Raw genomic sequence first — 27155 nt, forward strand, 5'->3', positions numbered from 1 at the left:
TAATTTCTGCTTTAATTGAGGAAGAATAAGCCTTTACAGTCAGAATCCAATCAGTTTCGAGACTGCCAAGGTCAGGGTGGGAGGGGGCAGTAATGGGATGCCATAAAGAGTATTCAGCCAGGCAAGGCAAACTCTCCATCACTCCTTTCTTAATTTAGGAATTTCCTAATTCCTAAACTCTGGTCTAATTTCCCTCCTTCTTCCATGTATTTTCTTTACGGCATTTATCACTACCTACCCCTTGTACTTAGTCTTTCACCCATTCCATGAGAGCAAGGGCTTTGTCTTGTTGACCGCAGTATTCCGTTTTATATCAGTGTCTGGAATTCAGTGGGCACTCAAAGATTAGCTGCCAACGAACGAATTCGAGAGTGTAACAATTAGTTGTATCTCTGCCAAATACTGGGCCCTGTCCTTGAAGATGTTGCAACGATGGTAGGGGCGACAGGCCAGAAAGTAAATGCACCATAGCTCGACACCTGATTCCACGGAGATCTATCCAAGGCGCTGCAGGATCCCCGGGGCTGGAAAACTCCCGGGTGTGCGGGGCCTTGGGAAGAAGCCCGTCAGGAGCCAGGAGTGCCAGGGAGCCGCGCTGAGCGGCAGGAGACGCGGCTGGAGGCTGCTCCTCGGTTCGCCTGTCCACTCAGCATCTTCTTTTCATGACCTGCGGGTCCATCGACCCTCCCTGCATCTTGCCTGCGTGACCTCAGCCCCAGCGGAACCCTTGTGTCGCGGGACCCCAGACACATCCTCTTCCACCCCCGGATCTGCCAGCCCCGCGTCTTCCAGATCAGTAGCCCGCTACCTGAGAGACCTCCACCTGCGGGCTGAAGCCCCGCGGGCACCCGAGCGCGCGCCCCTGGTCCCCGCCCCCTGCCTGCAAACTGCGACGTGCGGGACCCCGCCCCGCCCCCTCTGCCCGCTGGACCCCGGCCCCGCCCCGCCCCCGTGGCCCCGCCGCTAATCCCGGGGGGGCGGGGCCGCGCGCAGCGGCGTCTCCAAGGCGGGGGGGCGCGAGGCAGGGGGCGGGGCGGTCTCAGCGCCGGCCAATCAACGCCGCGATCACATCCATGCAAATACGAGCACAATGGAGCTAGCCCATCACTCGCCCCTGCAAGCAAGCTTGAAATGGGCTTCTGCCTGAGCGGCAGCAGGGATGACCAATGGCTCAGTGTTTTGGACCGGCGAAGCCCAATGGTGCAGCAGGGAAGGCGGGCCCGAGCTGGGTTAGGGTGTCCTTGCAGGGTGTCTGAGCTAAACTTCACCAAATAATAGCTGTTTGTATTTTGGCTGCTGCAGGAGCCATTTTAGGTAAGTTCTTCTCTTAACTTTTTATTTTCCTCCCTGGCCTCGGCGGACCGGCCTTGTCCGCGGGTCCTCGGCCCCGCCCCGCCGGCCGGGCTAGGGTGCCCCTATGAATGGAGCCGGGATGAGGGGCTGCGGCGGCGCCCAGGCCCGGCCGGACTGGGGTCCGAGCGGGGCCGGCGGGCGAGCGGCCTGGCGGAGGGCAGGCGGCGGCCTGCGGCCTGGGAGAGGGTCGGCCTCTGCCGCGCCCGGCTCCTGCTCTCGCTCCAGCTTTCCCTGTGGCCGGGCGGCCGTCCTTGGGAGTGCGCCGCTGCGGGCCGCGCGCAGGGGCGGGGGTCCGGGCGAGACCCCGGCCGCCGGCCTGGCGGGCGGGGGCGGGGCGTGCGGAGGCCCCCTCGGGGCGTGCGCGGTGGGACCCCCGGGCCCGGCGACGCTGGGGCGGGGCGGGGGTGACCGCTATTCCCGCCGCCGCCCCCGCAGAGAAGTTGCTCTATTCGCGTCCTGCGTCTGTTTGCAGGGGTGGAGGAGGGTGGGCTGGTGCCAGGCTGCTGCTCCGGGAGGGGGCGGGGGCCCTGGCGCGGCCACGGATCGCGCACCCCCTCCGCCCCCTTCTTACGCACTAGCGCGCACTCGCCCAGAAAATTGGAGCCCTGGAGGGGTCCCGCAACCCAGCTGCCAAGTTTTGAGCATTATTAGATTGCATATTTGAGCTTTAAAAAAAAATAATCTGTCCTCTTCGGGGTATTTATTTTGTTCGCTGTTGAGAAGTAACGGAGTCCGTTGCGCCCAGATTTCCAGGGACCTGCCTGTCGGATGTGCAGAGGGTTGGCAGCTACTCGGATTTTTTTTTTGAAGGCGTTATTAGGAAATCCCCTTACTAGTGAGATAATTGAAATTTGAGTTTGTTTGCAGCTTCAGTTTTATTTGACACAATTAAAAATGCATAAGCAGGCACTTTATATTTGTGTACCTAAAGTATTGCTAGTTCCAGTTATGACGAATGTGACTGTGGTTTCAGTCGTGTGGGATCTAATAAGGCAGTATAATTCAATTTTGAGCTTGTAGGCCCCTGATCTCCAAATTAGGGTTTATGGACCATTAGTAATCTGGCCAAGGTTTCTCATGAATCCTTGGCATCTCTGAGCATCTCTCTGGGGCTGTGTGTGTGCCTTATTTCTCACCCCTTGAAAACTCTTCGTTTCTGGTAGCAGATCTGCGAAACCGAAAACACACATTTTAAATATTTACAGTTTTCAAGATGTCTGAAATATTGCCTGAGATTTTATTATTGTTTCCCAGATGGTATATAACAGTACCATCCCAATGGGCCCCAAATTTCGATGTACTTTATGGAAATATGTTTGTGGTGTTTTGGGGAAAACACCCAGGCAGACCACTGGGTTTTGCTCCCTAGGCTGATGTGAGCTGTGTGACTTACTGGGGGTCTGTCCCATTTATTTCATGGCACAGTAGAGTTTGACTGTAAGCCAAATTGGAAAATCACGTTGGCATCCTCAGAGAGAGTTTTTGTGAACTTTGTGGCTCTCTGGCAACAGAAAGAAGATTTGAGATCTGTGTATGATAAAATGATTAGGCATGAATCCTCAAGTAACGTGCTTTATGCCAAGCAGAGCAGGTGGCTTCATATAAGCAATGCATCATTATAACCAAAGGCCTTGGGAAAATGCGGAGTGGTAAGATTATTAATTTTGGAGTTCTTTCTGTTCCAGGGCAGATTTCATAGATGAATTATAAGTTCTTTGGAATTTAAACTTTTTCCTTGATGAATGGGCAACTAAAAGCTAGCTTGCACACACCTTTCCCCAGCTTTTTGTTAGCTTTGGAGTCTCTCTAATAGTAACCAGACTACGGTACTGTTCTTGGTGTATTCTGGCTGTGGGCTAAGTAAATCTAGACCTGTTGTGAAATTGAGTTGTGTCTCTGTGGACCACAGTCTCCCTGGTGTCACGTTTTTTTATTCTGCACTTATTTCTTTGCTTTTCACATTTAGCTCTTGTTATATTTAATAGCACTGCCTACTCTTTCAATATGATCACTTTTACAACTTTTAAATATTCTATGTCTTTATAATTTGTATAATTTATTATTCTTGTAGTTGGAAGTTCTCTGAACTCATCACTGTATTACTTAAGGCAAACCACACAAGACATTGAAAGACAAGTTAGAAGTAAAGTGGGAGAAATACACTAACTGCTGCATTTCTGGAAGATCCTTTGACTGTTATGTTTTTGTATTTATTGAATTTTGTATAACTATTTCAAATACCAAAGAAAACCTGAAGCAGAGTCATATCTCATTAGAAACCACATCTTTTTTTGTGACTTTCCTGTAACATTGCAGAAAACCTGTCAGAAACAACAGGCGGCCCTTGGGCTACTTTGCCTTGGACAGCTCCTTGGTTTATAAAAGTTTCGGAGAAATGTTTTGGTTTTCTTCGAAGTATGGCTTTGCCCCAAGCAGAGTTTGTGGTTATGTCTTCCTGTGTTGTACCAGGAGGTTCCACAACGTCAGGCTTGATTCTCCCTGTAGGTGCCTATGTTTTTCACCTTTCATGGAAAGACTTTAACTGGTAATTACTAAATGAGATCACTCATGGACCACCCATGTTCTAAATCTCTTAAGAAGTTTAAGGATTCAAAGATTCTACCTGCAAAAATATCTTTGGTATAGGAATGACAATGACAGTATACCCATATCAACTGAGGAGGCTGCACTCTCCCTCCCTCCTTCCCCTTTCCCCCCCTCCTTCTCCTTTCCCTGCCTGGTATAACAAGGCTTGAAATAGTTTTCTTTTTAATACATATTTAATGATTCTCTTATATTTCATTGCTCATGCAAAACTTTAGTTTAATTCAAGTGAAAGGTGTGGTGAATTCCATAGGATTGCCTGTATTCTCCTGTACCAGGTTATTATATTGAAAACTCTTTGAAATACATAAAATGATAGCCAGAGCTTAGATACCTGTTCCCTAGAGTGTGTGTGTGTGTGTGTGTATATATATATATATATATATATAATTTTTTTTTCCTGCAATGGAATGTGACATACTTGTGAGGGGGGCAGAAAGAACTAGCATTGATTGAATACCTGTTGTTTGTCCAGTACTCAGCTAGATACTGGGGCTACAGAGATGAGAAAAATACCTTTGCTTTCATAGCCAATTCATGAGGCTGGGCTGCAGCTGTGAGAAATGAAGTAACTTATTTAAGACCATAAAGCTAGTCAATGATAGAGCTAGAATTTGAACCCAGATCGTCGGTGTCTTAAGACATGTCCTTTTCACCAACAGTTTTCTCTAAAGGTTTCTTTAAAAGCTCAAGTGTGCTGTTGTATTTTAGTGGTATGGTGTTAGGTTTGTTAACTAACACACCTTCCCTAAGTTCTTCTACACATGCATCCATTTTTACTTTTTCATTTCAAGAATTTGTCACTGAAGAGGAGTGTTGGAATACAGCGAGGATACCCTTTTCCCCCTTTGTCTTCATGGAGTAGGAGTGGTCTTCGTGGGGCAGTTTGGAGTTCAGGTGTACCCTGGTACAGTAATAACCATGAAGTGCAGAGGGAGAATGCAGTCACTTTTTCCTTGCCAAAATGTTCTTTTCTTTGGTTCATGTTGTGGAGGCGTTGATACCCTCATGAGAAATGCTGTTACTTCCATAAAAGTCCTGAAGGTAGTAAAATGGAGTTATTTTAAAATATCCGTGCTTGTCCCTCTTCCTGAACGAAATCATCAGCATAAAATCCAAAGAAAAACGTTTTATTTTTGCCTGTAGTACCTGTATTTGTTAGTTTTTATAGTCAGTAAATAGTAATTCTGTACATTCTCTTACATTATTCATTATGTTGTTTGCCAGCACTGTTCTATTTTGCAACCTTTAGAATTTGTAATGGGTGTATATATGTTATAACTTAAATAGCTCTTCTTTTGAAGAATCAGGATTTTTTAAATTGATAAATGTTTTTTCTTTTTTCTTTATTTTTTTTTTGTTTTGTCAAATGTTTTATTGAGTGTAGACATCTGGAGTACTGTAAAACATGCATTATCTGTAGATTCAAAAAGGAGCAAGCCACATTGTCCTCACTGTCAAATGTGTCAGGCTTGGCATACGTGATGGAGATTAATGAAGTATCATGAGAGTAATATGGCTCCTGAAAAGCTTCTACTATTTGGAGTAGGGTCTTAATCACGTGAAAAGCAAAGCTGTTCACATTTAGTGAACTTGCATTTCACTGGAGGTACACAGTATTTTAATGTTAAAACAAATAAAAATAGTTTGTTTGTCGAAGATTCCCATCTCCCCAACTTTATTTGTCCCATCGGTTTTCAGAAATTTTAATTAAAAAAAACCACATGTCTTTTGGAAATTGTGTTTATCTGAGCAATAACTACATTTTATTTCTTCTTTAGTTGTTGAGGTGTGTTACATTTGAAGAAGATAATATCTCCGTCTTCAACAATATAATTTCTGCCTTGTTGCCTGTACTTTCCAGCAGCCTTGACTGCATTTTCGGAACCTTCCTCTTTAAAATCTTCGTATTTCATTACTTCAGCCATAGTGAATCCATTTTCAAAATCTGTATGGATCTTTCCTGCAGCCTGAGGAGCCTTAGTCCCTTTCCGGATGGTCCATGCACGCACTTCATCTGGGCCTGCAGTGAAAAAGTATTCTAGCTGGAGTGCTGCAAACCCAGCCTTAATGATCTTTGACAAAGCACTTTGTGTCGTGTTCGCTTCCAGATACTTCTGTCTCTCCTCAGCACTCAATTCTTGCAACTTGAGTTCTAAGGCCCCACTAAAAGGAATGACCAAGGCACCTGGGTCATACTTGTCCACCCACTCTTTAATTTTTATCAACCATTTGTTTTTCTTTCGAATGTTGTCTTTTTCAGAAAGATTAACCAAGTAGACCATTGGTTTTGAAGTCAAAAATAAGTGTTTATTCAACACTTCAATCTCTTTGTCATTCCAATCATGATAGAAGCAAACAGGTTTCTTTTGATCTATAACCCAGGATTTTACTTTGCACATTATATCATATTCAGGTTTTAGTTTTTTATCTCCTCCTCTCACAGCCACCTTTTCTAGTTTATCTGTAATGGGCCCAATCATTTCCTCATCTTTAAGCTGAAGCTCTTCATGTATTATTTCTATCTCTCGAATAGGATCTACACTTCCTTCAACATGCGTGATATCATCATCTTCAAAAGCACGTGTTAAGTGAAAGATGCCATCACAGGCACTAATATGAGATAAAAAAGCATTCCCCAGGCCCTGCCCATTGTGAACTCCTTTCACAAGGCCAGCAATATCCACTACATTTAGAAAGGCAGGAATTTTGCTTGCTGGTTTGTGGTACTGGCAAAGAAAGTCAAACCTTTCATCTGGCACAAGTACTCTGCTCTCATTAGGATCAATAGTGCAGAATGGGAAGTTTTCTGCTGAAGCCTGACTATTGGTTAATACATTGAAGAAAGTAGATTTCCCAACATTTGACAATCCAGCAATACCAATTTTCAGTGAGGTTCCAAATCTTCCAATGATTGGGGGTGGTTTAATTTCATCACCTCCCTTCTTGGGGGGCATCGTGCTTTGCCTGGGTGATGACCATGTTTTTTCTTTATAGTCATAATGAAGGACTTACAAATTTTAGCAAGGAACAAACCTGAGTTTTCAACAGACTCCCATGGCGCTTTAGTTAGCTATTTCAAAAGAACTTAATATACTATTTGAACATTTCAGGACACTAGGAAATAGAATTGTGAGATAACTTAAGGACAGGAATCCAAACATATGTAGAAAGTGATGGATACATCTTTGAATTTTCTAAATAAGTAAAGGGAGATTTCCATTTTTTTTTTTACCCGTTTATTTATTTATTTTTGAGACAGAGTCTTGCTCTGTAACCCAGGCTGGAGTACGATGGCATGATCTCGACTCACTGCAACCTCCACCTCCCAGGTTCGAGAGATTCTTCTGCCTCAGCCTCCTGAGTAGCTGGGATTACAGGCATATGCCACCACGCTGGGCTAATTTTTGTATTTTTTAAGTAGACATAGGGTTTCACCATCTTGGCCGGGCTGGTCCCAAACTCCTGACCTTGTGATCTGCTGGCCTCGGCCTCCCAAAGTGCTGGGATTAGAGGCGTGAGCCACTGCTTCCAGCCTTTTTACCCTTAGAACAACTGCTTTGTATGAACAAAATCTTCTGCCTGGATGCTGACTTCTTTGGACCTTTTTTGCCCTTTAGCAAGTTCTGTGGTCTCACCCTTGATCAGTTGGCCTGGGTTTGGGGAAGAAATGCATCCCTCTGGCAGCATCTAGGCATTCCCTGCCGTTATCTCCCTAATTCTTCCCTCCCTGTGATCACATAGAAGCTTTCCCTTGCCCTTGCCACCTGATAAGAGTTAAAGTTTGAAATGGGAGGCATGGGCCTCTTAGAGGGTTCTCGACCTCTCATTTTCACCCATCTGCCTCTGCAGATGGGACCAGATGGGTGGCCATGGCAAATGTGCCTGACATTTTCTTGCTTTGAATACTACTTCCTATTAATTCTGCTGTTGTTTCATTCAATATGTTAGGAGGAAAAGGGTTTTTCTTTCTTACATTGAAGAAGAATAATTAAAAGACTCCGTCCATTTTTATATTCCCCAAACTTTTATGAAATGCTTTGCAACTTCCATTAGTGCTAATTTTTAGTGGAGTTCTTCCTTAAAATAATGTGTAGTTGAACATAAAAGCTTATTTTTAGACTGCTAAAAATTTTACAGAGAACATGCATATAAAACCAGGTGTAAGTATATAAAATATTTCATATTGAAGTTATCAGAGCCTTATTATTAATAAGTCAAGCAAATTGCTAAAACAATATTAAAGTAACAAAAAAATTCTAAGAATAACTCTAGAAAGTGGTGAAACTTAAGTTATTCTGCAGATTTTTATCGGTCAGGCCAGACCAGAAGCTGAATAGAAGAAGAATCAGTTTATTTCATTTAATAAGATATAGTAATAATTAGATTAGGGAAAATATCTAAGCTTTAGGCAGATAGTGAAGGGCATTGACTTCTTTAAGAAAATTGTTTGGTTTATTCCTTCTTTAAGTGTATATGAGTAAAGAAATATACCTGGATTCTACTTTGGGCCCAAGAAAAACCATCAGTATTCTAAGAAATACTTTGAAGGACTTTGTCTGGTAAGCTAATTCTAGATCATAGATTTTATTTACAGAAAGAATTTTACATAATTTAACACAGAGCCTTTATTATTGCTCATTGTGTATTTTGGGCTTAGCAATTCTTGCAGTGTTGGCAGTCTAAATTCAACTGTGGGCTTGCATGAAAAAGTTGATCACCTGGTAGAATCAGATCACATTATCAGTGTTGACACCATTAGATTGCTTCTTTAAGCAAACCTAGTATAATATCACTTAAGGGGTTTAGGGGTATTTTGCTTAATGGAATTAACAGTTTTGCCTTGAGTTGTAAAAATGCATTGAGGAAATGATAGAGGATATGAAAGAGGTCATTAATGACCAGCTCCAGAAAGATAATTGTAAAAATGTAAAATAAGATCTTGTGGATTAGGCTACTGAAAGTAATGTATAGATTCCTGCAGGTCTGCATACCTGTCTAACAAGGTGAGTATAGAAACTGCAAAGAAGCATGTAGATGCTTTTATAGCAGATGGTTAGAAAAATGGTTTGTCTGTTGAACTTAATAATAAAAAATATTAGTTTATAATTGTAGTCCTTTTTAATGTATTTTTTTCCCCTGGAAATTCAATTTTTGTGTTTCATGAAAATCTGGGTCATAGATTGGGAAAGAGCAAAAACAAAAACTAGTTCTTTACCATACAGAGCACTAATCAAAGTGTGGGGAAACTTTAGCATTATCTGGGAGCATGTTAGAAATGCAAGTTTTGCTGGACACTGTGGCCCACGCCTGTAATCCCAGCACTTTGGGAGGCCAAGGCGGGTGGGTCATCTGAGGTCATGACTTCAAGACCAGCCTGGCCAACATGGTGAAACCCCATCTCTACTAAAAATACAAAAATTAGCCAGGCTTAGTGGTGTGTGCCTGTAATCCCAGCTACTTGGGAGGCTGAGGCATGAGAATCGCTTGAACTTGGGAGATGGAGGTTGCAGTGAACTGAGATCACACCATTGTACTCCAGCCTGGGCTACGTAGTGAGACTGTGTCTCAGAAAAAAAAAATTCAAGTTTTGGGGCCCCATTCCAGACCTACTGAAATAGACCACCTGGGGTACCCAGGAATCTGTGTTTTAACAAGCTGTGCTGATGATTTTGTGCACATTATAGTTTGAGAAACATTGCTCTAGATCAGCACTGTTCGGCAGAACCTTCCGTTACGATGGAAATCTTCACTATCTGTACGGGAACTACTAGCCACTTATGGTTTTCAAACCCTTAAGATGTGGCTAGTATGACTGAGGATGAGAATTTTACTTTTTATTTAATATTAGCATGAATTTAAATAGCCACACATGGCCATTGGTACCAGCATTGGACAGCACAGCTCTAGGCCCTTTAGCATCTCTACCCTCTTTGAAGCAAAGGTGGATTTTTTTCTGTGTCTGTAAAGGAAAACATAATAGGAAACAAGATTGTCCTTTAACCTAAAATGACTCTGAGCAAGCTGTATAATTACATTTGACAGTTATTTACCTATTTATATTTTCCTATTTATTTTTATCTAAAAGTTTATTTGAATGTTCAGAAAATAGTAAGATCAGAGAATAAATTTAGATGTGTCTTGTAAGGCTTTACAAACAGCAAGGTAGCTGTTCCAGTGAGGCCTATGACCCTTCCTGTCTATGACTAACATGCATGGTGTCTTTCAACATGACTTTTGAAGCTTTTTTCTTTTATACTAATATTTAAGATAGGCAGCTTTTAAGTATAACACTGTAGTTCTCCTGTTCTCAATAAAAACTACTGGCTATAGGGGTTCCCATTACTTTAGACCAGCAATGGATATTTTTACCATACAAAGTATTTCAGGTTTATCGCCCAATTAACTTTATAAAGAGAATCTTGTTTTTTTAGTAACATTTACCAAGCTTCCTTGAAAGACTTAAGTCTTATCCTCTGCCCCCTTTCCAATATATTTAAAAATTGATTTGTTAATAGAAGCAATTTCTTTGGTTCATTCGGGGTTACATATGCTTCTCCATCTCCTCTCTCCATCTATTTGTAAATGAGGAATAAAGTTTTAAACTCCTAAAAATCAATGATAAGATCGATTAGTATATTGACCAAGATCTATTGCAAAATTGGAAATTACGTTGTGATTGACAAGTAGAAGGAATTACTGTAGAAGTAAACACAGGCCAGGCACCAATGGCTCACCCCTGTAATCCCAACACTTTGGGAGTCCAGGGGTGGGCGGATCGCTTGATGTCAGGAGTTCTAGACCAGCCTGGCCAATATGGTGAAACCGCGACTCTGCCTAAAATACAAAAATTAGCCAGGCATGGTGGCAGACTGTAATCCCAGCAACTTGGGAGGCTGAGGCAGGACAATCGCTTGAACCCAGGAGGTGGTGGTTGCAGTGAGCCAGGGTCGAGCCACTGCCCTCTAGCATTGGTGACAGAGCAAGACTCTATCTCAAAAAAAAAAAAAAAAGTAAACACAAATCCACATGTAGAATTGTAGCTTTAAAAATGCTGTCTAGCCATACAAAGTGAGTCTAATCATACAGCAGGTTTATTAGATATATTTACTAGGTTTTAGGTTTTCAAGCAGGAAATTGTTAGTCATTTAGGCAGTGACTCTTGAAGCATGAGAGACAGTAACGGGTGTCCCATGTGGTTTTTAGACTCATAGAACATTAGAATTGAAAGGTTCCTTAAAAATCATGGATAGTGCTGCCAGCATTGCCAAATTTATAATGCAGCATTGTCTGTTTGTGGCGTGAGTTAATGCCGTATTGTCTCTCGTTAGTGTTCATTACAGATCACCACTGTTTTCTCATTAATTCTGTTGTAAGAATGGTTGTATACTCACAAAACAGTGAATGGTGGTAGGTTTTCTGGGCGGGTGCTTCTGTTTGACACAAGTGTCACTGATTAGGGGGCTTAACATTTTGTAACTTGCTGCTTTGGGCTTTTTTTCTGACTTTCTTCAAAGAGTGTCAAGTTCTAGATCTCTGGGCATGTATTTTTCTTTCTTTCTTTCTTTGTTTTATAGAAACTGGGTCTCTTATGTTGCCCAGGTTAGACTCATGGGCTCAAATGATCCTCCTGCCTCAGCCTCCTGAGTAGCTGGGACTACAGACATGCCACTGCGCCCAGCTCTCTGGGCATGTGTTTGAATTATTGCTATAGGATTTTAAAGAATTGGAAAGCCCAGTGTGTTGGAATTTAGATCTGATAGTTTGACAGATCCTAAGCTTAAAAGGTTTGGAGATTACTTGCTTCAAGTTTGTTCTCATCACTGCCACTGGGTCCTTGGAATGCTGTATGAGATGTTACTAAAAGATTGTGATTTCATAAGCTACACACAAAATAACCATACTCTGTCCATTTTTATCTGCACTTTGCATCTGCAGCATTTCATGTAGCAGAGCTCTCCCTGCGTGTTCTTGACTGTGTTGCATGTTTACTCTCGAACTAAGCTTTGTTGTTATTAGTGTGGTTGTGACAGATTTAAGCGTTATCAGTTTTTACACAGGTCAGCATCATTACTGGAGACTCTGAAAGCAAAGCTTCTTTCTGGCTTCTTGGGATTGCAGAAGAATAGAGTTAGAAGGTACTTCTGAAGACATCTATCCATTTTCATTATGCGTAATGGAGTGGTGTCCTGGTCATGTAAATATTTGTGAAGTCACAGAGCTGATCTGTGGCCAAGGCTTGATTAGAATTCAATTCTCATTTTGCTATATAGGACTTTTCCCTTAACTTCCAAGGGTTAGGGTCCTGAAAACCCACATGGGAGAATTTCCCTTAAGAATTTAGGGAGAAAATATGAGACAGGTTTGCTCTGAGCTTAGGTGTGAAAGGGTGAAAGCCTCCATAATTTTTTTAATGTTCTCTAAAATAATAAAGATAATTAACTGTTACATGTCTTAAATTAGTAAGAATGGGTATTTTAATAGCTCTTGTTTACTAGAAACATTTTGGCATGTCCCTCTCTCATATCACGGTAAAATGCTTTGTTGTACTATTTTGGTAAATCTGATTTACTATTTTTTGCTTGATGGAAACTTTTTGGCATGTCCCTCCCTTATATCATGGTAAAATGATTGTAAATTAACCTTTGCTTTATTTGTAAATAATGTGCATAAGATTTTTTTCATGTATGTTTATTTAGCTATTCAGTGTTATGAGTTAGGGTTATTAGGATAGATTTTTTTTCCCTGGATCCCTCAATAATCATGACAATAATTGCTGTCAAACATTGAGTGCTTACTGCATGCCAGGTGTGGTGCTAGACTCTTTCATGGTGTGGTCATTAGCACTTTTCACCAGTATTCTGGTTCTCTTTCTTTCTTTCTTTCTTTTTTAAATACAGGGTTTCACCATGTTGGTCAGGCTGGTCTTGAACTCCCGACCTCAGGTGACCCGCCCGCCTTGGCCTCCAAAGTGCTTGGATTACAGGGGTGAGCCACTACGCCCAGCCTCTGGTTCTCTTTCTTAAGGACATATGACAGGGTTGCATTCTCTCTTATACCTTGAAATTGGGCATGGCTGTGTAACTTGCTTTGGATATTGACATTTCAGTGGAAGTGATGTGTGTCCTTTGTAGGTAGATACCTTTTCTTTTGAAAGAAATATGTAATGATTGCATAGTGTAAGCAAGTAAACCTTTGCTTTCAAGCCCTGAGCTTTTTTATTGAGTTTTCTTTTCCCCCTGTGGAATGGTCTATGTTTGTACTGTTTCCCATGCCCATCATTTTCTGCCCCTCCCTGTTGGCCCATCTAGATATTTTCCTTCCTTAAGACTTGAGAGCAAGACCTTTTCCATATTAGCCTGAAGCTGTCTCCCCACCGCACTTCTTGAGTTAGATTTTCCCTCTATAACTAATTTGGCATTTCATATTGAATTGCCTTTGTCTTTTGTTGTGTTGTTATTCATTTTTCCATAGGTATGTGATACCCATTTATTTAGTAAACAGTTAATTGAACATTCATTGTGTTTCAGCCATTCATATGCCCTGGGAACTTGATAAATGCATGTGGCCTCTCCCTTTTTGGAATGCACTTTGTGTTGGAAGAGACAGAAAGATAAACTGCCACTACAAGCATCATGATCAATGTCAGATTAGAGTTATGTCCAAATTTTGTTAAGACTCAAGAAGAGGGATCTACCATTAAACCAGGGAAGTTTTGAAACTCCCAGGCTTTTGAAAGGAAGGACCTTTTAAACTGGTACTTGAAAATTGATTCATAGTTTGATAGTCAGACTGAGATTAGTGTTCATGAGTTTGGAGAGCCTTTTATGCGTAAGAAATATCTTGCCAGGGACACAGAGGCAAATGGTAAGTTCATTATGGCTGGAGTATGGTGGAGAGTTGTGGAGTACTGTACTGGTAGGTGAGGGGCTGGAGGAGCAGTAGGTTGGAGATGTTGAGAAAGGCTTTGAAGATCATAGTCAATTGTTTGGATTTGTGTTGGCAGTGAGGAGTCATCAGAGGTTTTAATGCAGGAGAGTGGCTTGTGCTCTACACTCAGGCATCAGAGGTTGGTTCCCAGCAGTGGTGCTCAAACTTAGTTGTGTATAAGAATCACGTGAAGAGCTTATAAAAATACCTAGGTGTACCAGCACCCAGGCTACACACAGTAAAATCAGATTCTCTGAAGGAGAGACCCAGATATTGGATTTTTGGTAATTTCCCAGGTGATTCCAGTGTGTATCTGAGTTTGAGAACTACTCTTTAGGAGGGGCCTGATAGAATAATGAATGCAGAGGCTATTGCAGTGGCCTGGCTAGGAGGGCAGTCTTTGAATTGAGGCATTAGGAGCTGGGGCAAGGTGAGACAGTCAACCATTATTCTTTTCTGTTAGTATTCTAAATGTTTATCTTTTCTGACAAAATTGTAAGGCCCCTTCTTTGTACCTTGAATTCCTCACAGAGATTTGCACATAGTAGGTTCTCAAAAACGATTTGCCTTCTTTAAAGTCAGTTTTTCTTTGGTCGAGTATTCATACTTGAGTACTTTGGACATTTTAATTTCACTTGTTTCCTTTCTGTTGTTAAATAGAATCTTTAGGCGTGAGAGTGGATAGAGATGAATTTCTTTTTTTTTTTCTTTTTAGATGGAGTCTCACTCTTGTAGCCTAGCCTGGGCTACAAGATCATGCAGTGGCACGATCTTGGCTCACTGCAACCTCTGTCTCCTGGGTTCAAGCGATTCTCCTGCCTCAGCTTCCCTAGTAGCTGGGATTACAGGCGCCTGCCACCACACCTGGCTAATTTTTTGTATTTTTAGTAGAGACGAGGTTTCACCATGTTGGCCAGCTGGTCTTGAACTCCTGACCACAGGTGATCTGCCCGCCTTGGCTTCCCAAAGTGCTGGGATTACAGGCGTGAATCACCACACCTGGCTGAAATTTTTTTGTCAATTTTACTATCTAATAGTTCTGATTAAAGTTAAAATTCACTAGTTAAAACAATGTCTTACACAGTAAGTCTTGCATATGGTTTATCCATGCTGTTTCTCTATATTAGCACAAATAAGTAAATTTGCCATTAATCCTTGGCATTTGTGTAAAACTCCTTAGTACTAATACACCCTTTAAAATAAAAGGGTACTTTTATTTTACTTTTAAGATAAAGTATCCAACAACATATGGAAGGTTTATCTTAATAACACCTAACTTCTGTTAATTTATGTAATAACTCAGGAACTCAGTGTGATATAGAGGCTGACTTGGTTTGTGCACTTGAAATTCAGTTTCTCTTTGGCAAATAAATTCATTTATTTGTGAATGGGGATAGTATTAAAGAATGTTTTGAGGCATTTTTGAGTCAACTCTTTGTTCTCCATCGTAATGGCGGGGAGTTGGAACCTGTAGAAATCAAAAACATTTTTTATACTTCAAGGATTTATACTACCTCATGTTGTATCTTGAAAAGTATCAAACCTACAGACAGGTATGAGAACAGTACCATAAACACCCGTCTCCCCTTTACCCAGAACCACTTGTTATTAACATTTTGCCAAATTTGCTTTATAACTTTATGACTCTCTATATATGTGCCTTTTTTTTTTTTTTTTTTTTTTTTTTTTTTTTTTTTTTTGGCAATACCATCTCAGAGGTATTTGGAGACACTGTAATGCTTCACCCTTAAATACATATTTGTCCTAAGGAAAAAGATATTCTTTTATATGGAATAATCACAGTGTAATTATTATCACTCAGGAAACTTGACATAAAGCCCATTATGGAGCCCTTTGTAAAATTTTCCCATGAAAATGTTACTTGTAGCCTCCCCACCTGACCCGCCCTGACTCCCACTGGGATCCAGTCAAGGGTCCTGCGTTCTATTATGTTGTCATGTGCCTGTACCTTTCTGTATCAATTAGTTTGACCTGATAGTCTGAAGATTCCAGAAATGGAAGTGAAAACACCCAGCTTCCTGAGCCTTCTTCCCTGCTCACCTTTTTCTGTGCTCCCCACCACAGGTGGGGAATTGGCCTTCTTAGAGAGGATGGGTGGCAGAGTTCTAAAGTGGAACCTCACATCCAGTGCAGGCTTGTTTGTTCCCATCTTCCCCAGACTCAGAGAGGCTTTATCTGGACAGTTGTTTTCCGTTTTAGGATTAAGGGCATTTGAGTCACCTACATGCTTAGTTAAGAAAATGTGATGGTGTTAATGAGACTTTAGGAAATGATTTTCATAGCCAACTCTAAGACATCTGCAACATTAAGAGTCAGGAGTCTTCTGCTATTTCTTGAGGACCACTCACTGATTTTCATGACTGATCATTATATAGTTCCTGGGGTTTTAATTTTTTAAAAAAACTACTAAGGACTCCTCTAATCTTTAAATATTCCTCAGTCATATGTTATTGGTCTTTTGCCCTTCCCAGTTTTATACTCCTTCCTGGGCAGACTTGTTGTTTCTTGTTGTTTCAACTTTTGATGACTCTGAATTCTATTTTTCCATCCCCACCCTCTCCTGTGATCCAAACCTTTATTTCCAGCCACACAATCAGCAGCTCCACCTGCCTGTCCCAGTGCAAAACGGAACTCAGCGTCTTTTTGTGTAAACCTGAGCACTGGTTGGATTGTTAAGCATGGGATGAGAATGAGATATTTAACCAGGGGCCTAGGAACATGAAGATCATGTTCTTTACCAGCCCCTGTTCTCTCTCTCTCTATTTCTCTCTCTCTCTCTCTCTCTCTCTCTCTCACACACACACACATACACACACACACACACACACACACACACACACACACACACGGTAATAGGTGAACGCAGGGTAAGGCCTTGCTAACTACGTCATTTCCAGCTGAATGTAGAATCTTGGGAGTTAGGCCTCATGAAATGAATTCTTTTAATTCAGTGTTTCTTTCAACCTTAATGCCTTGAAATGAAGCATGCCAAAGAGTCTGCTAGCTCCCCTTGCACAAGGAATTTATCTTAGGCTCACTCCTGACCGCTGAAACTAAAGTTTTGTAATCTTGTGACCATAACTCACAGTAATAAAAGCACTATGTTGTGCCTAGTTTATACACATATGTGTATATGTGTGCATTGTTAAATCAAAGTTATTTTTTTTTCTGAGATGGAGTCTCACTCTGTTGTCCAGGCTGGGATGCAGTGGTGCGATTTGGCTCACTGCAACCTCTGCCTCCCAGGTTCAAATGATTTTCCTGCTTCAGCCTCCTGAGTAGCTGGGACTACAGGTGTTCACCACCTGCCCAGCTAATTTTTAGATTTTTAGTAGAGATGGAGTTTCACCATGTTGGCCAGGCTGGTCTCGAACTCCAGACTTCAAGTGATCCACCCACCTTGGCCTCCTAAAGTGCTGCAATTACAGGCGTGAGCCACCATGCCTGGCATAATTCAAAGATTTTAATACTCAGTGTTTACTCTCACCACTTGTGATGCACTCGATTTTCTGTTCTCTAATCTTTAAAAAATGGTTTTGGTCAGGCACAGTGGCTCATGCCTGTAATCCTAGCACTTTGGGAGGCTGAGGCAGGCAGATCGCCTGAGCCCAGGAGTTCGAGACCAGCCTGGTCAACATAGTGAGACTCTGTCTACAAAATTTTTTTTTTTTAAATTATCCAGATGTGGTGGCGTGCACCTGTAGACCCTGCTACTTGGGAGACAAGGTAGGAGGATTACCCATGATCATGCCACTGTACTCCAGCTTGGGCAATAGAGTGAGACCCTATCTCCAAAAAAAAAAAAGTTTTGTTGAAGTATAATTTACGTACCATAAAATTGTCCTTTTAAAATTCTATATTTTTTTAATCCAAAAATAAATGGTGGTGGTGACCCACTGACTTGTAAAAGCATGACAGTGGGAGGAGCAGTGCAGAGGCACAGCTGGTCTAGAGACTGTCCACCAAGGAGGCAAGAAAGGCAGGCCAGCACCCAGTCTTGAACCACTGTGCTCACTGCAGTCACTGGACGGTGTTTCGTTAAACACCCTTAAACCTGAGTGAACCTACAGTTTCACTCTTTGGTGTGAGATGAAACCTAGGGTAAGCCCACAGGTGAAACCGCTCTGGTGGTCAGCCAAAGGGCTTGCCTCACAGGAAGGTGAAATGGGCACCTCCTTTTTGTGATTTGTGGTGCCAGCATCCCCTCTCCTCCTTGAAAGGAAGAAAGGGAGAGGGAGAGGAGGGGATAGAAGAAAGAAAGTGTTGTCTCATTAGACGTTAGAGCCTGTAATTCTTGCAATTCATATTACTCTATTTAACTGAGTTTGTTCATGAGACTATTTGAGAGAGTGACTGTAGGGACATGGGTATTTGATCATTTTGCTGTCATTAATCTGCTGACTAAAAGGAGATAGAGCACCAAGGAAACGAAATAGGAAACAACCAAGTTTTCATTAGGAGAATGGAAGAGGAGAGGAACTAAAGAATGCAGGGTATTAGCTTTGCTTTGCTGGGGTGTGTTTGTGGCCAGAGGGAGGCCCTGCCTGGTGAGGGGAAATCAGCTGTGCAAGCAAAGAAACCAGTGGTGGAGAGAGTCATAGAAGAGATTTGGTGCCAGTACCAGGTAGGGCAGGAATATGGTAGGAAGAAATAAAACGGAAGGATCCCGGTCCCATCTCAGAGCAGTAAAATAATTAGAGCAGACGTTTATTGAGTGCTTATGATATGCCAGGCACTGTATCATCTCATTTAATTCTTTAACACCACTTGAAATTTTAGGTTCTGTTATTACCCCATTTTATCAATGAGGAAACTGAGGCACAGGGAGGTAAAGTAACTTGTTGGGGGTTGCTCAGTTGCTTGTCTGACATTTATATAAATGTAGGGCATTAAAGAGCTTGCCTTGAAGTGAGTGAACCCACTGCTTCTGGGACCATATCTGCTCTACCATAAGCTTCAGGAGTGTACCTCTCCTGGCAGATCCCATAATCTTCATTTGAGTCATTTAGTTGCCAGGTTGCTACCCTGAAGTTCAGTCTTAGAGGCTGGTGACCATAATACTAAAAATAACATTGTCCTAGAGAATATTTATAGTTTTTTCCCTCCCTCTTCATAAGTACAGACTGTGCCTTATCTGGGAAATACCACTTATTCTGGGACTCTAGAGTTGGGCATAGAAATGATAGGGCATGTCCAGTGGTAGTCATGTTTCAAGTCAGTTCAACAGACATTTGCATGTGTCTAAAGAACCCTGCCATGTACTTGGTACTAGAATGGCAAATATGATCTCAGGGGAAATAATAAAAGGAACATAGAAGGAGGGTTAGGTGGTTAGGAAGAACTTTCCAGGAGAGTTAACATTTGAGTTGGGTTTTGAAGGATGAATAGGAGTTTGTCAGGCAGGTAACAGTCACAGAAAGATTAAGTGAAAATTGTTGGAAACATGGGCAGAGGTTTTCTTCTGATGTTATTGCCAGTATGTCTGGATTTTTGATGTGATAGAAAGAGCCTCCAGTTGTAAAATTCCACTTTTTTCCCCTAGTGACCTGAAATGCCATTGGAATCCTATGCCTCAGCAGTGGGGCTGGATAAGTAGGAATTATGTTTCTAGCCAGTCTAGGGAGGGGCGAATGCTACCCATGTAGCACCTGTAGGCGCACTGCAACTCTGGGCAGAAGCAAGTTTCTTGCTTGTGTAAGGTGACGGTGGTGGTTAGCCTAGCTCCAACCCAAAACTTTAACTGAAATTGCTTGACTAGGTTTTTCTTCCCTTATATGAAAATACTGTAGTTGATTGTTGTTATTTATAAAGCATTTAGACCTCAGTCACAAGTGTTTATTGAGCACTGATGTTTGGATGGGGGTAGGGCAGATGAGGACCATATATAGAACTTGGGTTTTTGAAATACAACATGCATTTCAGTAAAGGGTACTAATCTCAAGCATACTGCTTAGTGGACTTTTACATGTGTATATACCTGTGTAACCGCCACCCTCAGATCAACATAGAGACTGTTGCACCACCTCATAAGGTTCTCTTGTGACCCTTCCTGGACAAGATTCCCCCTCGCTCTACCCGACTCGGCTTAGTTCTGGCTTCTGTCACAAAGATTAGTTTTGCCTCTGGTTGAACTTCAAATGGAATAATAAAAAATGTACTGTTTTCGTATCTGGCTTCTTTACTGCAAAGTGTATCTGTGAGATTCAAATTGTTGGGAGGCACTGATCATGACATATGGTTTGTGCCATTGAGGGTTGGGTCCGAATTTGTTGGTGGCATTCATTTATTCATTACACATTTACAGGTGCTCTGCAGGGGGTTGTGGATTAAAGATGAATACAGTTCCTGCCATCAAGAACTTTTCAGTCTATTGAAGGAGACAGGCACAGAAATAATTACAATGTAGAGTAGGTCAACTTTTAAGTGGTTTAAATGGTTTTCAAAAGACTTTATAGAGGTGGTCAGTTTCTTCTGATTCTTAAAGGATTATTAGGAGTTTTCCAGATGGTCAAAGGGCAATAGCTCATATACAGATGTGGAGGTGTGAAGCGGAGCAGGCTGTCTTCAGAGACCTGCAGTAGCAGTACTTTTATTTTAGATTGGTGTAAGAATGGCAGAAACATCACTTTGGGAAGAAATTTTGAGGAAAACATGGGCATATGAGTTTGATTTCCATCTTAGGCAGGAGCCATGGGATGTGACCGCTTTAGCATATGGTCCTGAAAATACCGTAGTGGAGAAAGCAAACAGTGTACAGGTATTGATCGACTTACGACCTATGCAACTTATGACCATTCAGCTTTACGACCACAATCGCTAGCCACGACTGCTCCGCATCTGGCAGCGCAAACATTGCCCAGTTGGGCGTACGACAGTGCGGACCAGCTTCCTGCAGCACTACCATCTCCGCGTGCACCATTTCAACTGTTATCCCAGACTCGGTACAGCAATTTATGTTTTGTGTCTTGGATATTTTTCATCAAACCCCTCCCAATAAACTTCTTATACATTTCGAAGCAATGGACCCAAACATCGAACGATTTGCAAGGATTGAACGGATGGCACACGATATGTTTCGTCCGTATCATGAAATTTATGAAGAAAAAAAGAAACATACAATTCAGACAAAGCTCACCATGTTTATGAACAAACCAACTCCGATAACCCCAACTCTTGCCTCAGATGACGACATCAATGATCTGCAGCCAAGCACCAGCAGCCAATAAAATGTTTTGTACATGTTTGTATATTTTGATATGTTTTGCAATTGGGAAAATGTTTCCTATGGTATTTTTTACACCTGTATTTTGTATTTTTGTATGCACCTGTATTTTGTAATTTTGTATGTTTTGCAAATATTAAACCAGTTGTACTGGTAATGCAGTGTTTAGTTAAACCTGATGAATGTAAAAGAAACAAAATTGTGTAGAGATGATACAAATGGCATAAAAAGAACAAAGAAAATTATGATATATAACAATAATGAAAGAAAATTATGTTAAAATATGACTTAAATATTTTTATAACATCATTTCACAGTACTGTACATATAGCCTACTCAACTTATGACCAAATTGTGTTATGACTGGTCTGTCGGAACCAATCGTGGTCGTAAGTCGAGCACTAGCTGTAAGTGAATTTTGGTGATGGTGCAGCTAAGAAAAAAGGTTCCAACAGTGCTTTACTCTTGATATTGTGGAAGACTTTTATGAGGTTAGATAAAACTATAGGGATGCTTATTATGAATGTGGTATTTTTTTCAATATTGAGATGAATTGAGGTGTTTCATTAAGCCGTCAAAAATCCCCTAAGGGTAGACCTAGAAGTAGCATCTCTTCTTAGTCATGGGATTTTTTTTTTAAGCAAAATTTGTTCTCCATTGCATTATTTTCCTAGGGCCATAACAAAATACTACAGACTGGGTGGCTTAAACAATAGAAATTTGCTTTCTCACAATTCAGGTGCCTGGAAGTCCAAGATCAAGATGTCAGCAGATTGGATTTCTGGTAGATAGCTGTTTCTTGCCATATCCTCACATGATCTTTACTGTCTGCTTGTTGGTGTTCAAATGTCTTCTTGTAAAGATACCAGTCATACTGGATTAGAACTCACCCTAATGGCCTCCTTTTTACTTAATCACCTCTTTAAAGACCCTATCTCCAAATACAGTCGTATGCTGAGGAAATAGAGGTTAGGGCTTCAACATAAGATGGGGTCAGACACTGCAGCCCATAACACCCATGTTTCACAACTTGTCATAATAAGAGTTGGGCTTTTCGGGGGTTGTCACCAGATGAAAACAGGCTAGCTGCAATATCAGCAGGTAGCAGTAGTGTAGGCCAAAGTCGTGTGGTACCCCGTGGGTGCTAGGCTCGCTTTTAAAGTGCCATCTCTGAGTTCTTAGTGGTTTGGGTCTGTGCATACACAAATCCTTTGGGAATACAGCTTAACTCCTTGTGTGTTCTCATAAATTAATACTGAAAATAGAGACTAAGAAGAAAAGAAACCAAAATGTAACAGCCAAGTGAGCATCGCAAGGAAGATAATTTCATAACTTTCATAACTCTTAATAATTCTAGTGCTGAACAAACCATATCCCTCTTTTAGTCTGTAAACCATCACCCTCCCTTTTTGATTGGGCTGAGTTAAACAGCCTTGGCATTCTACTTATCAAAACATTTGGATCCAAAGAACTGTTTTAAAATGCCTGAATCTTCTTGGGGGCAAGAAATTGTTTTCTGTAGAAGGACTGCATTTTGATGTTTCTGTTGTGATTGCCACAAAGAGGGTGGAGGGATAGGTTTTTTCTTTCTTGTTTAAGGAAGTCTTTTAAGGAAGTGCTTTTACAGAGTTGCTTCTTAAATTGAATTTTAGAAAGACTGCTTTTGTTTTTATCTGCATAGGAGTTCTGTGGTAGCAGATAGGTGTGTTTTAGGTTCCTGTGAACTGGAAAGCTTTGATTTATTTATCATAATGGTATATGTCGCAGAATTTACTAAGATATGTTAGCTCACACCCGCTGGTGTTAGACTCAGCCTAATGTAAAACAGGGAATCTTGGGAAGTCACTACATGCCTAGGTGTTCTCATGTTGCGTCCCTCCTAATGCCAGTGCTGTTCATTGCCTTTTTGTTCTTTCCCTTAGTTGTGGACTTGTTGACCACTATTAGATTTTGCCAGGATAGTCTGGGTCAGGAGTAGGCATTTTTTATATCTGTCAACAGCAGCCAAATGTAGTGTGCATTGTTTGAAACAGATCATAGTTCAAAAGTATATCTAGAATTTTACTTATTTTTGAGGAAACAAAACTATGTTTCTCAAAAGACTCTCTGTTTAAGACGGTAAACGTTACCTATTACTCCAGCAAATTAAATGTGTTAACTTTCCAAGTTTTTCTATTTTGTTTTCTACCATTTCATTCTACTCTACACTTAGATTTGACTTTACCCACTTTGTGTGTGTGTGTGTGTGTGTGTGTGTGTGTGTGTGTGTGTGTTTTACTTTGTTTTGTTTTAACCATAAAGATGCTGATAGTTCTCAAAAGTTTTGGATATTGGGAACCTGTGACCCTTGGATCCATGGGAGTCTGATTTGAAATTCTGTATACCTTGGTAAAGTGGTCTGTATGTTTTATCGTCACCTTCCATCTGTGAAAATTATTGAATGATTGCTGCTGTATTTTCTAGATATGTCTCCTGCCTTCCTTAAGAGTCCCCCCAATCACCTTTTGATTAAAAACATTCCAGCAAAATAATGTCAGACCATACCCTACCACTTCAGGGGAGAAAGGGGAGATCAGGGTCCTTAGATGACATTGCATTAGAGAGTGGGAGCTAAGGTAGCATCTCTTTACTCCTAGAAAATTGTCTTGATCCCTGTGCTTAGTTAGACTCTTCTAATTGCAGGGTACAGAGATTTAGGCCTAACTAGCTTAGAGAAGTGGTGTGGAGTGGTGTAGGAGATTGAATCATTGGTGTCAATTCTTCACTCTCCTGTAGTAGTTTTCTACATCTTTACCCTACCACAACCTCATGGGAGATGGATTTTTGTCCCTGCCTCTTCATTTTGGGCTTGGGCATACGACTTGCTTTGGCCCAGTGGGGTGTTAGTGCACAAGACAAAAGTAGAGGTTTGTAGTATGCTTAGGCTGATGGGCTTATCCTCGAGTGCCTCTGCCATGACCATGGGAAGAAAAACCCTGAATCGCCACAGCCTCTTCAGCCTGTTTCTCAGTGTGAGATCATAGAGCAAAGCCACCCACACCGACCTGTGCTTAAAGCAGTGCCAGCGCAACTCAGATGCCTGAGTGAAAATAAAATTCTTATTGCTGTATGCGACTGGGTTTTTGCAGTCTGTTGTTCAGTGTTATTGTGGCAATAGATGATGACTAACATATTTATCCGATGGATCCATGACAACTCCAGGGACTTTAGTAAGCAGGTTTTCTTGGATGGTGTCTATAGGATTTTGTCATTTACACCGCTCCCTGCGGGTCAGCCTCACCCTTCTTTTCCCACCCACCGGCTTCCTCATTCTACCTACTGCTACCTGCCTCTACTTTATAGCTTTTGCTTGCTTACACACTATGTTCCCTCTTACCTTTTCCATGCCTAAGGCCCCTACCTCATGGCTCTTCCAGGCTCTCTGAATCTCATGACTTCTCAGCATTTACTCCTATTGCTTAATGCTTTATTCTTTTGGTACATTGCATTTCAAATTTGAGAGAATCTATTTTGCCCAGCAAGGTTGTTTTTTTTGTTTGTTTGTTTTTGTTTTTGTTTTTTTCACCACAGAAATGTCATGTCCTCGGTTGCTGGTCCATTCGGGCATTGGCTGCTTACTGTTAGGCTAGGGAGTTCATCTCTGGTCAGTTAGATATGGCACTGCATTATTAATAGGAGGCTGTCCTTTGTACAGCATTAATGTCATTATGACATGTTTTGGGGAGTGAGTATTAAAGCTTGCCAGTTTTTAGGCTGATCGGTTCCCCATTTACCAGAGGGAATGCTTTTCACTTTGCTTTTGCAAGCTTTTAATTTTCTGAGGCTGCATTCCATTTTTCTGTTTCCTAGTTCCGAGATACCAACCTTGCAGTGTGAACTCTTGGGATGAACGTTTGTCAAGGAAAAGCATGAGAGAAGAGACCCCTACTGAAAGGAAAGCTGATTCATCTTAAAGGCGCTCTGATTATTCCAAAAACCTGAATAAGCTAACTTATTTTCTTCTTGACTCCAAAGAGAAGAATAAAATAAGTCAGCTCATTTGGAAGGTTTAGGCTGCTTAGGCTATCCCATAGTATTTCTGTAACGGAAGACATTGACCAATTTAAAATTAGTTTATAGCAATTACAAGGCTATGCTTAGAGTTATCTCCAAGTATTTTTCTAAGTATATGTTTTTTAGATACTATTTTAAATGGTATTTTTTAAAAGGTTAATACGTAATTGATTTTTATACGTCAACCTTATAGCCTATGACCTTATAAAATTAACTGATATATAGTTCTAGAAGCTCCTTTTCTAGATTCTTTGTGATTTTCTATGTTATGTTAATTATGTCAAGTGCAAATAGCTATTTTATTTCTTCCTGCTTACTCTTTATGCCTTCTGTTTCTTTTTCTTGTCTTATTGCACTGGTGAGGCTCGATATTCAATAGATGTGATGAGATTAGATGTCTTTGCTTTGTTCCTGAATTTAAGGGGAAATAATTCAGTCACATTAATTGTAGGTTTTTTATCAATGCCTTTTATCAAGTTGAGGAAGCTACCTTTTGTTCCTAGTTTTTTGAGAGTTTTTATCATAAATGGATGTTGAATTCTGTTGCATGGTTTAAAAAAGAAACACTTTTCTAGAGTCGCCCCATAAAATGAGATGGGAAGTATCCCCTCCTTTTCTATTTTCTGAAAGAGTTTATGTAAAATCGGTATTATTTCTTCCTTAAATATTTGGTAAAATTCGCCAGTGAAGTCATTTGCACCTGGGCTTCTCTTTGTTGGAAAGCATTTAACTGTAAATTCCCCGTCTTTCATAGATAAAGTACTGTTCAAATTCTGGTTCTTCTTCTTCTTTTTCTTGTGAGAAGTTTCCCTCTTATTGGCCATTCTGGAGTGCAGTGGCATGATCTCGGGTCACTGCAACCTCTGCCTCCCAGGTTCAAGCAATTCTGCCTCAGCCTCTCCTTATAATACCAGCATGCACCACCACACCCAACTAATTTTGTACTTTTAGTAGAGGCAGGGTTTCTCTGTGTTGCTCAGGCTAGTCTCAAACTCCTGACCTCCAGTGATCCACCCACCTCGGCCTCCCAAAGTGCTGGAATTACCTCCCAAAGTGCTGGAATCACAGGTGTGAGCCACTGTGCCAGCTGTTCTGTTTCTTCTTGAGTGAGCTTTGGTAGCTTGCACCTTTGAGGAATTATTCAGCTTATTTAAGTTCAAATTTATATGCAGGAAATTGCTAATAATATTCCATTATTATCCTTTACTGTATATAGTAACTCTCGTGATATCTCCTCTTTGAGTCCTAATACTGGTAAATTGAGTCTTTTCCCTTTTTTCACTTGATCATTCTGGTTAGAGGTTTATAAAAAAATCTTTGGTTTCCTTCCTTTTCTCTACTATTTTTCTGTTCTTAATTTCATTGATTTTTGTTCATTATGATTTCTTCAGCTTCCTTTGGATTTAATTTGGTCTCCATTTTTAGTTTCTTAGGTGGAAGTTTAATTGATTTGAGGTCTGTCTTCTTCCCCAATATAAGCTTTAATGCTATAATCTTTTCTCTAAGCACTGTTTAAGTTGCATTCCATAAATTTTCATATGTTGTGTTTTGATTTTTATTCAATTCAGAGTATTTACTAATTTTCCTTGTTTCTTCCTTTTTGATTCATGTGTTGTTTAGACATGTATTTTATTTGTATTTATGAATTTTCCATATATCTTTCTGTTAAATTTAAATTTAATTACTTTGTAGTTGGATAATAATATACTTTTAATTCTTTCAAATTTGTTGAGGTTTGTTTTATGGCCAAGAATATAGGCCATATTGGTGAACATTCTGTGTTCACTTGAAAAGAATGTATAGTCTGCTCTTATAGGTTGGGGTGTTCTGTAAATGTTAATTAGGTAAAGTTGGTTGTAGTGTTATTCATATCTTCTAGATACAAATTTTTTTCTACATACTTTATGGATTACCAGAAGTGGAGTGATGAGTCTCTAACCATAATTATGCATCTGTATATTTCTCCTTACAG

At 40.9% G+C, this 27155-nt stretch overlaps 1 protein-coding gene and 1 pseudogene across 3 annotated transcripts in view; one reads left to right on the plus strand and one right to left on the minus strand.

Annotated features, from left to right (window-relative positions):
• Nucleotides 1-1164: 1164 nt before the first annotated feature.
• Nucleotides 1165-27155, plus strand: part of CHD6 (chromodomain helicase DNA binding protein 6) — a 193934-nt gene continuing 167943 nt past the window's right edge. Inside the window, exon 1 of one of the 2 annotated variants that reach the window (XM_032294922.1) lies at nt 1165-1314. The gene's annotated coding sequence lies outside the window, so the exon portion shown is untranslated. The remainder of the gene's footprint in view (nt 1315-27155) is intronic. The other variant, XM_032294924.1, reaches the window with a different exon arrangement.
• Nucleotides 5317-7093, minus strand: LOC116562671 (annotated as a pseudogene). The gene has a single exon (XR_004274050.1). The product of XR_004274050.1 is annotated as an obg-like ATPase 1 pseudogene (transcript).

This window comes from Sapajus apella, unplaced genomic scaffold (genome assembly GCF_009761245.1).
Source record: "Sapajus apella isolate SASKATOON/1434 unplaced genomic scaffold, GSC_monkey_1.0 scaffold33, whole genome shotgun sequence".
Classification (NCBI taxonomy): Eukaryota; Metazoa; Chordata; class Mammalia; order Primates; family Cebidae; genus Sapajus; species Sapajus apella.